A 9,524-nucleotide genomic window follows, 5' to 3' on the forward strand; every position below is an offset into this window, starting at 1 on the left:
AAATGTGTATAAAGGCAATGTTATTTCACTGAATCAAGCCCTCAGATCATAAGCCTTTTCCTCTACCACAAACAGAAATGTAAAACCTCAAACTTTCCTTTGGACTTGGCGTCTGTTGGGAGAGGGCAGAAACAACCCTTTCTGAGGTCTAATGTATGGAAAATGTGCTGCACTGTTAGCTCATCCCAGGCACTTCAATCTCTGCCCCCCTCTTCCACTTTTTTTTTCATGAGTTCTGGTGTGTTTATGTAATTGCATGGGACAAACACAACACCTAAAATCCTTGCCCAAAGTTGAAGTGATTCATTTTCTCCTTCACACACACTACACATAAACACAGTGCCTGTTTAATCCAAGTGAAAACGCCTTTCATAAAATCTGCAAAGAGCTTGCGCAGAGAGACCCACAGTGAATGCCGGCTGTGTCCCGAGAAGGGCAGTTGGGCTCGGGGGAAGGTGGAGGCTGACTTTAATCAAGACAAACAGAAGGGCTCTGACTCCTGCCATGCCAGGACAAAAAGGGGATAAAAGAAAAAGGGACGTGGGCCCTGGGTAACGGTGCTGTAAAACGTTTTCAGCCTTCTCTACCCAATTTCCTCTGCTTGGCTTCTCATACCAGGACATTTTATTTTTGGATTTGGACAAGATGTATTATTATTCTAAATGACCAATTTGACCGCTGGGTTAAATAAATCCTTGGATCACCATTGGAAAGACCAAAAGAATATACAGTGAGTGAGCAAACAGAACTGAAAACTGAGAAAGTAATATGCACCCCTCTGGTGGAAGAGTGTGACGATTTTGTGGGCATAGCGACGTGAGACTGAATTGAAGGGAAAGCCTACTCTGTGTGATAGAGAGAGAAAAACTTTCCAGGAAAGCAAGTGAGACAGATCCTGGTTATCTGTCACCAGCCAAGGGCCTCAGGTCTTTTTGGGATGGGCCCTCTGCCGTGGTGCCTCTGGCCTCAATATCACCACTACCACTCAGGGATCCAAAGAGTTGTGGCCACTGGCATCACCGTCACTCTGTTCAATCCACTTCCAAGTCACTGTGACTCGCCTACCCCCTCTGCACCCCTCCCCACCACACAAATATACTTTGGATAATCATTTCTCAAGGCAGTGCTACAGGTTGCCAGAAAAACTCTGCTATCAGCACCTGGAGTCAGAACAGCTCCCTGAGAGACATCATCACCTCTGGGTGAGGGTGGGGACCCCACACTGGTGCTTCCCGGCCCTTCCTCATGCCGATTAATGAATGAACAGCCTGGGCTCTGAAACTGCGGGATGCTGCAGCTATGCCATGAACACTGTGAGGGCGGGAAACTGACCTTTCATTTTAGTGGTAGCCAACAGCAGCAACAACAGGCTAGATAAATTCTGAGAACACTGCAAATACTAAGATGATATGAGTCTGGGACCGTGACTCACGCCTGTAATCTCAGCACTTTGGGAGGCTGAGGCGGGTGGATCACCTGGAGTCCAAGACCAGGCTGGCCAACATGAGGAAACCCTGTCTCTACTAAAAATACAAAAATTAGCTGGGCATGGTGGCAGGCGCCTGTAATCCCAGCTACTCGGAAGTCTGAGGCAGGAAAATTGCTTGAATTTGGCAGGTGGAGGTTGCAGTGAGCTGAGATCGTGCCGCTGCACTCCAGCCTGGGTGACAAAGTGAGACTCCCTCTCAAAAAAAAAAAAAAAAAAAAAAAAAAAAAAAAGAAAGAAAGAAAGGAATTAAGATGATGCGATAAAGTAAGATGTATTGCCATAGAAAGATGTCCGCATTGTATTATTAAGTGAATAAAACCATATACAAAAACAGGGTGTAATTATGATCCACACGTATGAAAGAAGATCAGAGCTGGAGAATATAACTGAGTTGTTTTTTATTTTCGCCATGAGCTTTACAATATGCTCCTGGGCTTTTCACTTCCAATTCACACCATCTATAGGATTACTTTAAAAAATTAAGTCAAAGCGTAGGCTTTAGAATTCCTAAGCAGACTTTGTTAAATCAATAGCAAAGAGTATAATCTTGAAAGCCATGATTTGCAATGATATGAATCAAGCCTTTGACGAAAGTATGATGGACAGAAAAATGGCTTCTCCAGAGATGTCGACATCCTGAACCTGGGAGCCTGTTAATATGTTATATTACATGGCAAGTGGGGATTAAGACTGCAGGGGAAATCAAGCTTGTGAATCAGCTGACTTGGATGATCCAGACTGGTCTAGTGTAATCTCAAGTATCCTTAAAAGTGGAAGGGGTCAGCGAGGGGCAGTGGCTCACACTTGTAATCCCAGCACTTTGGGAGGTCCAAGTGGGCAGATCACCTGAGGTCAGAAATTCAAGACCAGCCTGACCAACACAGTGAAACCCTATCTCTACTAAAAATACAAAAATTAGCTGGACATGATGGCACGTGCCTGTAATCCCAGCTACTGGGGAGGCTGGGGAAGCTGAGGCAGGAGAATCTCTTGAACCTGGGAGGCAGAGATTGAAGTGAGCTGGGGTCACACCATTGCACTCCAGCCTAGGCAACAATAGTGAAACTTCATTTCAAAAAAAAAAGTGGAAGGATCAGAGAAGCAAATGCCTCAGCAGTCAATATAGTAAGGATGGTCCTGGACAAAGGAGGGACCGACAGGCGACATCTGTAGTGAATTCCAGCAGAGAGGTAACTGTGAGTTGTACGCACCTTCCAAACACAGAGGCCCAGCAGGGAAAGTCCTGAATGGAGTGAGTAGTTACCCAGGGGAGACTGTTTTAAATTAAGAGTGGAGGGAGGCAGAAGAGAAGGTTAGAGTCAAAGTGAGACTTGCAGATGCTCTGCTGCTGGCTTTAAAGATGCAGGAAGGGGCCACAAGCCAAGGGAATGCAGGTGGCCTCCAGAGGCTAAAAAGCAAGGAAATGGACTCTCCCTTCCAGCCTCCTGAAAGAAGCGTGATCCTGCTGTCACCTGGATTTTAGCCCAAGAAGACCCATTTTGGGCTTCTGACCTCCAGAACTGTAAGCTAATAACTTTGCTTTGTTTAAGTCACTAAATTTGTGTGGCTGATCCAAATAAATACATTTGGATTTGTTTTTATTTTGTTTCTTCGATGCCAAAAGCTTGGCCTTGACTACAAAGAGAAAAGCCTGGAGGACACGAAGCACAAAATTTGTGTCATAAAACAACGATTTTGGGAAGAACATGAGATGCTATCGGAGCAGCGTTTTTTCTTATCCCAAAGCAGGTAAAACTCTGCCCAGCTGAAGGGAGGGTGAGGTTCAAAGCCACAGGTTGGAGCCTGAGAGGGGCTCTGCCCACTCTGCTCCTTTCCAAGGTTGGCACCAAGAGATGGGGCCATACACACTGGAAAAAAGAGCTCAGAGACCTGCCAGAGATTCTGGGAGAAAAGAGCCTCATTTGAGTGTCAGTCTACACAGAGTAGAATATCCACCTGGGATATTTAGACAAAGATTCGGGGACACTCTCCTGAGTCTTCCGTTAGGGGTGGGAGTATAACTGAAAGTTTCCTGTGCCTCGAAGAGGTACCCAGAATTGTCCAGACGTGCCAGCTGCCCCAGGGAGCTCTTGACAGTCGGACGCAGAGGAAACAGGATGACCTTTACAGATCAGAGAACCAGATGCCTCAGCGGCCCGTGTGATGAAGATGGAACCTTCCTAGACAAAGGACCATGTCTTTTGAGGTTAACATTTCCGAGTCTGCAGCAATGCTGAAATTAAGCTGCAGCTGTGGGCCCATTGCTTTTAGCCTCTTGCCTTAAGAATCACATGCACGTGTGTCTCAGATGAAAGACCCTTGACACTGACTTCTGAGTTTCTACTGCCAGCCCCAGGAAGAGGCCCCAAAGCACCAGGCTTCTTTGCACAACTCCTTCCTCTCTAGACTAAGTCCCCCAACCTGGGAGAATGGGTGGGGATCAAATGGCACCATCCCAATTATAATCACAAATTAGAAAAGCTGGAATGGGCCTTGGGGGATTGGGGAGAAACCACATTTGGGGAGGTCTTCTATTTCCTTCATTCTTTCCATGTGACCTCTTCCCATACATAAACCCAAGTCTTTGCCATCTCTCCCCTGCATACAAGGAGCTGAGGGAGCAGTTTTTTGTTACAGTCAAGAATCTACAACAAAGAACGAAAGGTCCTGCCTCTTACTAGTTAAACCACCTGGGGAGAGACATAACTTCAACCACCCATACACATTCCAATTTCTGTTCCCCTCTTGGCCACTGGCTGTGCCCCCACTAGCAGCACCTCTTACTGGCCCTCAGCACTGAGGGCTTGTTGGTGTCCCCCACACACTCAACAGTCCCTTGGACTGTGCTCCCTTCAGATGACTGGGTCCCCATCCTTAGCTAGTCCTTGTGCCCCCAGCCCCATGGGGCTATGGACACAGATGCTCCCAGTTGCTGCTGGGCCCTCTCTCCCCAGCTGATTGTGAGCTGATTGTGACTGGGCTGCCAGACAGGATGCTGGGGGCTCAGAGAGCTTGGCAGGTGAGGTGCACAGCGACCCTCACTGCTGTGGGCATAGGACCTGCCGTGCCTGGAGTGAGCCCCGAGGCTTCCCAAGTCTCACGTATTGGCCTGGTCTGCCTAGCCTGCCTCCCACTGCTGTTGCCTGGCCTGGGCCTGCCCTGATGGACCTGGAGCCTGCCCTAAACCCTGCCCCTTGGCTGTGTGTTCCCTCTTGGTTAGCGGCCTCTAGCGTAGAGACTGGCCTGTACAGTCAGCCCCTACTTCATTCTCCCAAAGCCACAAGCTACAGCCCCTACCAGATTCAGCATAGGCCACTTCTGTGGGACAGACAGCCCAAATCCAGTCCAACTCCACCACACCCTGTTATATAACCGATTCATATTGTTCCCAAGGGGCCAGACCCACAGCAGCCCTGGGACTGGTTCCCAAGGCTGACTTCCTCCCATTTCCCATTGCCTGGACCTCTGAGTTTCCAGATGATGCTGTCAAATCCCACTTAACACTTAAGGAGCTGAGCCATTGCCTGCCAGAATCATCCCAAGATCACAAACCTTTACGACTTGGCTTCTTCATTCTCCATCGGGCCTTGTGTAGCAAATGGGCCGCAACATCTTCCAGGTCCTGTCATCAGAAGAGCCAGCATTGTCTCTCAAACCCTTGGCCACTTCCCACACATTCCCGTGGAGATCTGCCATGCTGCCTGGACTGACATGTGACAACTTACACAACAGTGACCCCATGGGACGTGGGGGTGGCTCAGAAGATGCCAGTAAACTATCTTTCAGTCTAATGTGTGATCGTTGTGCCTTCAGCTCCGCGGACTGTAAGGGCACCTAAAAATCAGTGTTCTCGTTCAACCGGCTCATTCGTTTTAAAATGTTCACTGCCTTCATCATTTATTTTTGCACTCAGAACATTATAGAGACAGACCATTGCACCAATTTATGGATTTTTAAATGTTTTACTATTTTCAACATTCATGTGAAGGACAAATTGAAACTCACTCAACTTTCAAAGCAGGGCAAAAGCACAGGCTGGCTTTCTAACCATGGAGATTTGGAAATCCCAAATCTCAGGAATAAGCCCCCAAGTTCCATCCAGTAATCTGTAATAGTGCTAGAACCACAAAACCTGCTTAACTATTAACTGCTTAACAATGATGGTCAATGCCCATACGCCTCACACATTACAAAGAGCGACTCTATCACCATGACATTGTTTAATCCTCATAGTCTCCCCATTGTTTGGACATGGAAACAGAGTTCCAGAGAGATTGGGAGCCTTCTTGGGGTCACAGAATTAAGAAATGGTGGAGGTAGGACTTATACCCAATATTCTTATGTTAGGACCAGAAAACTACCAATTACAGGTTCTCAACCAAGAACTAAGTAGCTACACCAGTGAAAAGGACCTATCCCACCTGTGTTCAGAAGGAAAGGCAATAATCTTTAGTATCCACTCTAAGCCTTGGCCAAACATAGTCATGGAACCATGAAAGTCATAGCTTGAAGAACTTAGGGATGAGCCGATCCATGTGGTCTGCAAACTTCAAAGAGGATCATCTCTCTTTTTACAAATAACATCTCACATGAAACACCAACGACTAAAACAGCTAAATGTGAAGTTGTTCTGGTTGAAGGCAAGATGGTGAAGATGATGATGATGATGGAAGGGGCAATCATGATTATGTTGGTGGTCACGGTGATTATGATGACGGCAATGATAGTGATGGTGGTGGTAGTGATGATGGCAATGATGGTGGTGGTGGTGATGATGATGATGATGGAGGTAGTGGTGAAATTAGTGATGATGGTGATGGTGGTGATGGAGGCAGTGGTGAAATTAGTGATGATGGTGATGGTGGTGATGGAGGCAGTGGTGAAATTAGTGATGATGGTGATGACGGTGATGGAGGTAGTGGTGAAATTAGTGATGATGGTGATCATAATAGCGGTGATAAGAGTGATGATGGCAGTGGTGGTGGTGATTCTGATGATGGCGACGATAGTGACGGTGGCAGCAGCGATGATGGTGATGGTAGTGACGGTGCTGATAGCAGCAACTATTTCCTGAGCGTTGACTCTGTGCCAGGCACTGTGCTAATCACTTCGCCTGTATTACCTCTCTGAATTAAAGCAGGTTGTGGTTGGCGTCACATTGCAGAATGCCATCAAAGTTTGGTCATCTCCTCCAAACTAGACAAGAGCAGAGAAGAAACCGACAAATATCAATTGATACGGCCACTATCTGGCTGACTGACTATGGAGGTTCATCCAGACCGTCTGTTGTAGTAAAGGGAAAAAGAAGTAAAGTGACTCCACTTCCAGCCCATACGGGGACCCAAGAAGCACTAGCTGAGCCAGAGAGTAACAAATGGCACCCAGGAATAACTTGGGAACCAGAACTAACATGAAAGTCCTGGGGTAAGCCCTGGGCATCATATCTTTGCTCCCCCTTGAGGTGGAGATAGGCAGGTAATAAATACAACATTTGGAAGATTAGGTTCTGCTCTTCCTACCTCAAGTCAGATTGGTCATGCAGAAATGACTGAGTTGTTCTAGCTAGGAAAACCTGGAGGAGGCAGAGGCTTGGCTGGAATGCTGAGTATTCCAGCGCATGCTGCCACAGAATGCTAAGCCAGAGGGGACAAAGGACTGTTGTCTGAATTCCACCTCTCCAAGGGAAACTGAATGTGTTTGGATGGATGTCAACCATAAAGGGGCCAATGGTCCCCCCAAGGCCAAATCTACTCACTGAGGCAGTTTAAAGTACAGAGAGTTAGCACAAAAGGCCAGGGCTCAGTTCTCAAGGAAGGCCCCCAGAGTCAAGCTGCAAAGATCAGATCTCAGCCCTATGTCCAAAAGTGGTGATGGCAGAACTACAAACACAGTGTGGGGGCAGACCGGACGACTTAAAGGCCAGGAGTGAGCTCGAGGGAAGAGAAGAACTCCAACAATGAGAACACAGACCAGACCTCACAGGGGGAATGACATTAGGCTTAGCCTCAATAGTATTTCCAGTCCCTCCAGGGTACCTTCCCAATGCCTTCCAGGTCATTTCATACTTTTCCTTTACATTGACCACAGAGCCAAAAGAAATCAGTAGTGAGGCTGTCAAGCTCTGCAGGCTCCCCCAAATCAGCACCACTATAGGCTTGAAGCTCACTTGGGTTACTCTCCCTCCACCATGTGCAGTGGACATAGTCCCACTGCAGGCTTAGGGCTTATTGGAGTTGCTGGCTCCATGCCTGCTACATCTGCAGTGGACACAGCCCCATTGTTGACTCAGAACTCACTTGGGTCACTGGCTCCATGCCTGCACCATCTGCAGTGAACACAGGGGACAGAGCCCCACTGCAGGCTTGGCGCTCACTTGGGTTGCTGTCTCCATGCCCTGCTCCGTGTGCTGTGGACACAGCCCCACTGCAGGCTTGGTGCTCACTTGGGTTGCTGTCTCCATGCCCTGCTCCGTGTGCTGTGGACACAGCCCCACTGCAGGCTAGGAGCTCCTACTCAGGTCGCTGTCTCTGTGCCTGCACCATGTCTGCTCCAACAGTCTGTTTCTCTAGAGGCATTTTTTCACCTTTCCTCCTCCTGCTGCTACTCCAGTGCCTACCTCCTTCTTCCTCTGCCCCGAAACCTTAGCCTGTTCCTGTCCTTGCCCTTATCAAGAATCTCATTTGCAGCTGACACCCATCCTGCACTGCTGAGGAATCAAGGGAAAGGCCCACCTAGACCCCTGTGACTGAGCTCCCCTCCTCGGAGCCTCCTGTGGTCATCCTGTTGTTCTGACCAGTGCTACTCCTGTCCATCAGCCATCGTCCTCCCACCCTGGTCCCGAAAAGGCTTGAGCCCAGATGCTATGGTCACTGTGCTTTGCCTCCAAGGTATTCACCATTCATTCACACAGGTGAAACTTCCCACTCATCTGATACCTGGAGAAGTTGTTACAGCCCCAGATCACATTGTTAGATGGTCGCAGAATATGCTGCCTGCGTCTTTCCTCTTTCATGAGACCCCACTGGTAACAATTGTCACAAAATCAAAGCTCAGGCTGGGCACAGTGGTTCACACCTGTAATCTCAGAACTTTGGGAGGCCAAGATCAGCAGATTATTTGAGTCCAGGAGTTCAAGACCAGCCTACGCAACATAGTGAGACCCCCCCATCTCTGAAAAAACAAAAATTAACTGGGGATGGTGGCATGCACCAGTAATCCCAGCTACTCTGGAGGCTGAAGTGAAAGGATTGTTTGAGCCCAGGAGGCTGAGGTTGTAGTGAGCTGTGACTGTGCCACTGCAACCCAGCCTGGGTGACAGAGTGAGCCCCATCTCAAAAAATACTAAGAAAGAAAGAAAAATCAAAGCTCAGGTGCCATCTATGTGGTCCTCATTTCTCTGATACATTAGATTTCAATTCTGTAACTAAAAAGAACAACCTTCACTTCTTCCCAAGATGCATTCGATAGTCAGCAAACAGCAACTGAACGCAGCCGGGCTTCCGTCCTCAGAACTCTCTACTGGAGACTCACGGAGGCGAGTACACTACAGTGGGGTGATTTGGGGGATGAAGCTTAGCCCTGGGAGATGTGGACGCACAGACCCTGCTGAGTCAGGTCAGAGAAACTCCGGATAGACAGATGAGTTGACTCTGAAGCTCAAGTGAGTTAGCCAGATGGCAAAGGGTGGTGGGCATGCTTGAGTCATGGGCATCAGTATGCACCATGGTATAGGGACTGGAAACAGGAGGATGAGTCCAAGGAATCACAGTCTAATAGATCAAGAATATTTCTGAGACTCCTGTGTTTTCTCTACTAACATTGTTACTAGATTCCCCATCATCCAGCCCAGGTAACTACAATCTATCCCTGACTTCTTCCTTATTTCAACTTTCAGCTCAAGTCCTGACAGGTATTTGCTTTCTTTCTTTCTTTTCTTTCTTTCCTTCCTTCCTTTCTCTTTTTCTTTCTTTCCTTCCTTCCTTTCTCTCTCTTTCTTTCTTGCTCTTTCCTTCTTCTTTTTTTTTTTTTTAATTTG

This window comes from Cebus imitator, unplaced genomic scaffold (assembly GCF_001604975.1).
Source record: "Cebus imitator isolate Cc_AM_T3 unplaced genomic scaffold, Cebus_imitator-1.0 Scaffold410, whole genome shotgun sequence".
Taxonomy (NCBI): Eukaryota; Metazoa; Chordata; class Mammalia; order Primates; family Cebidae; genus Cebus; species Cebus imitator.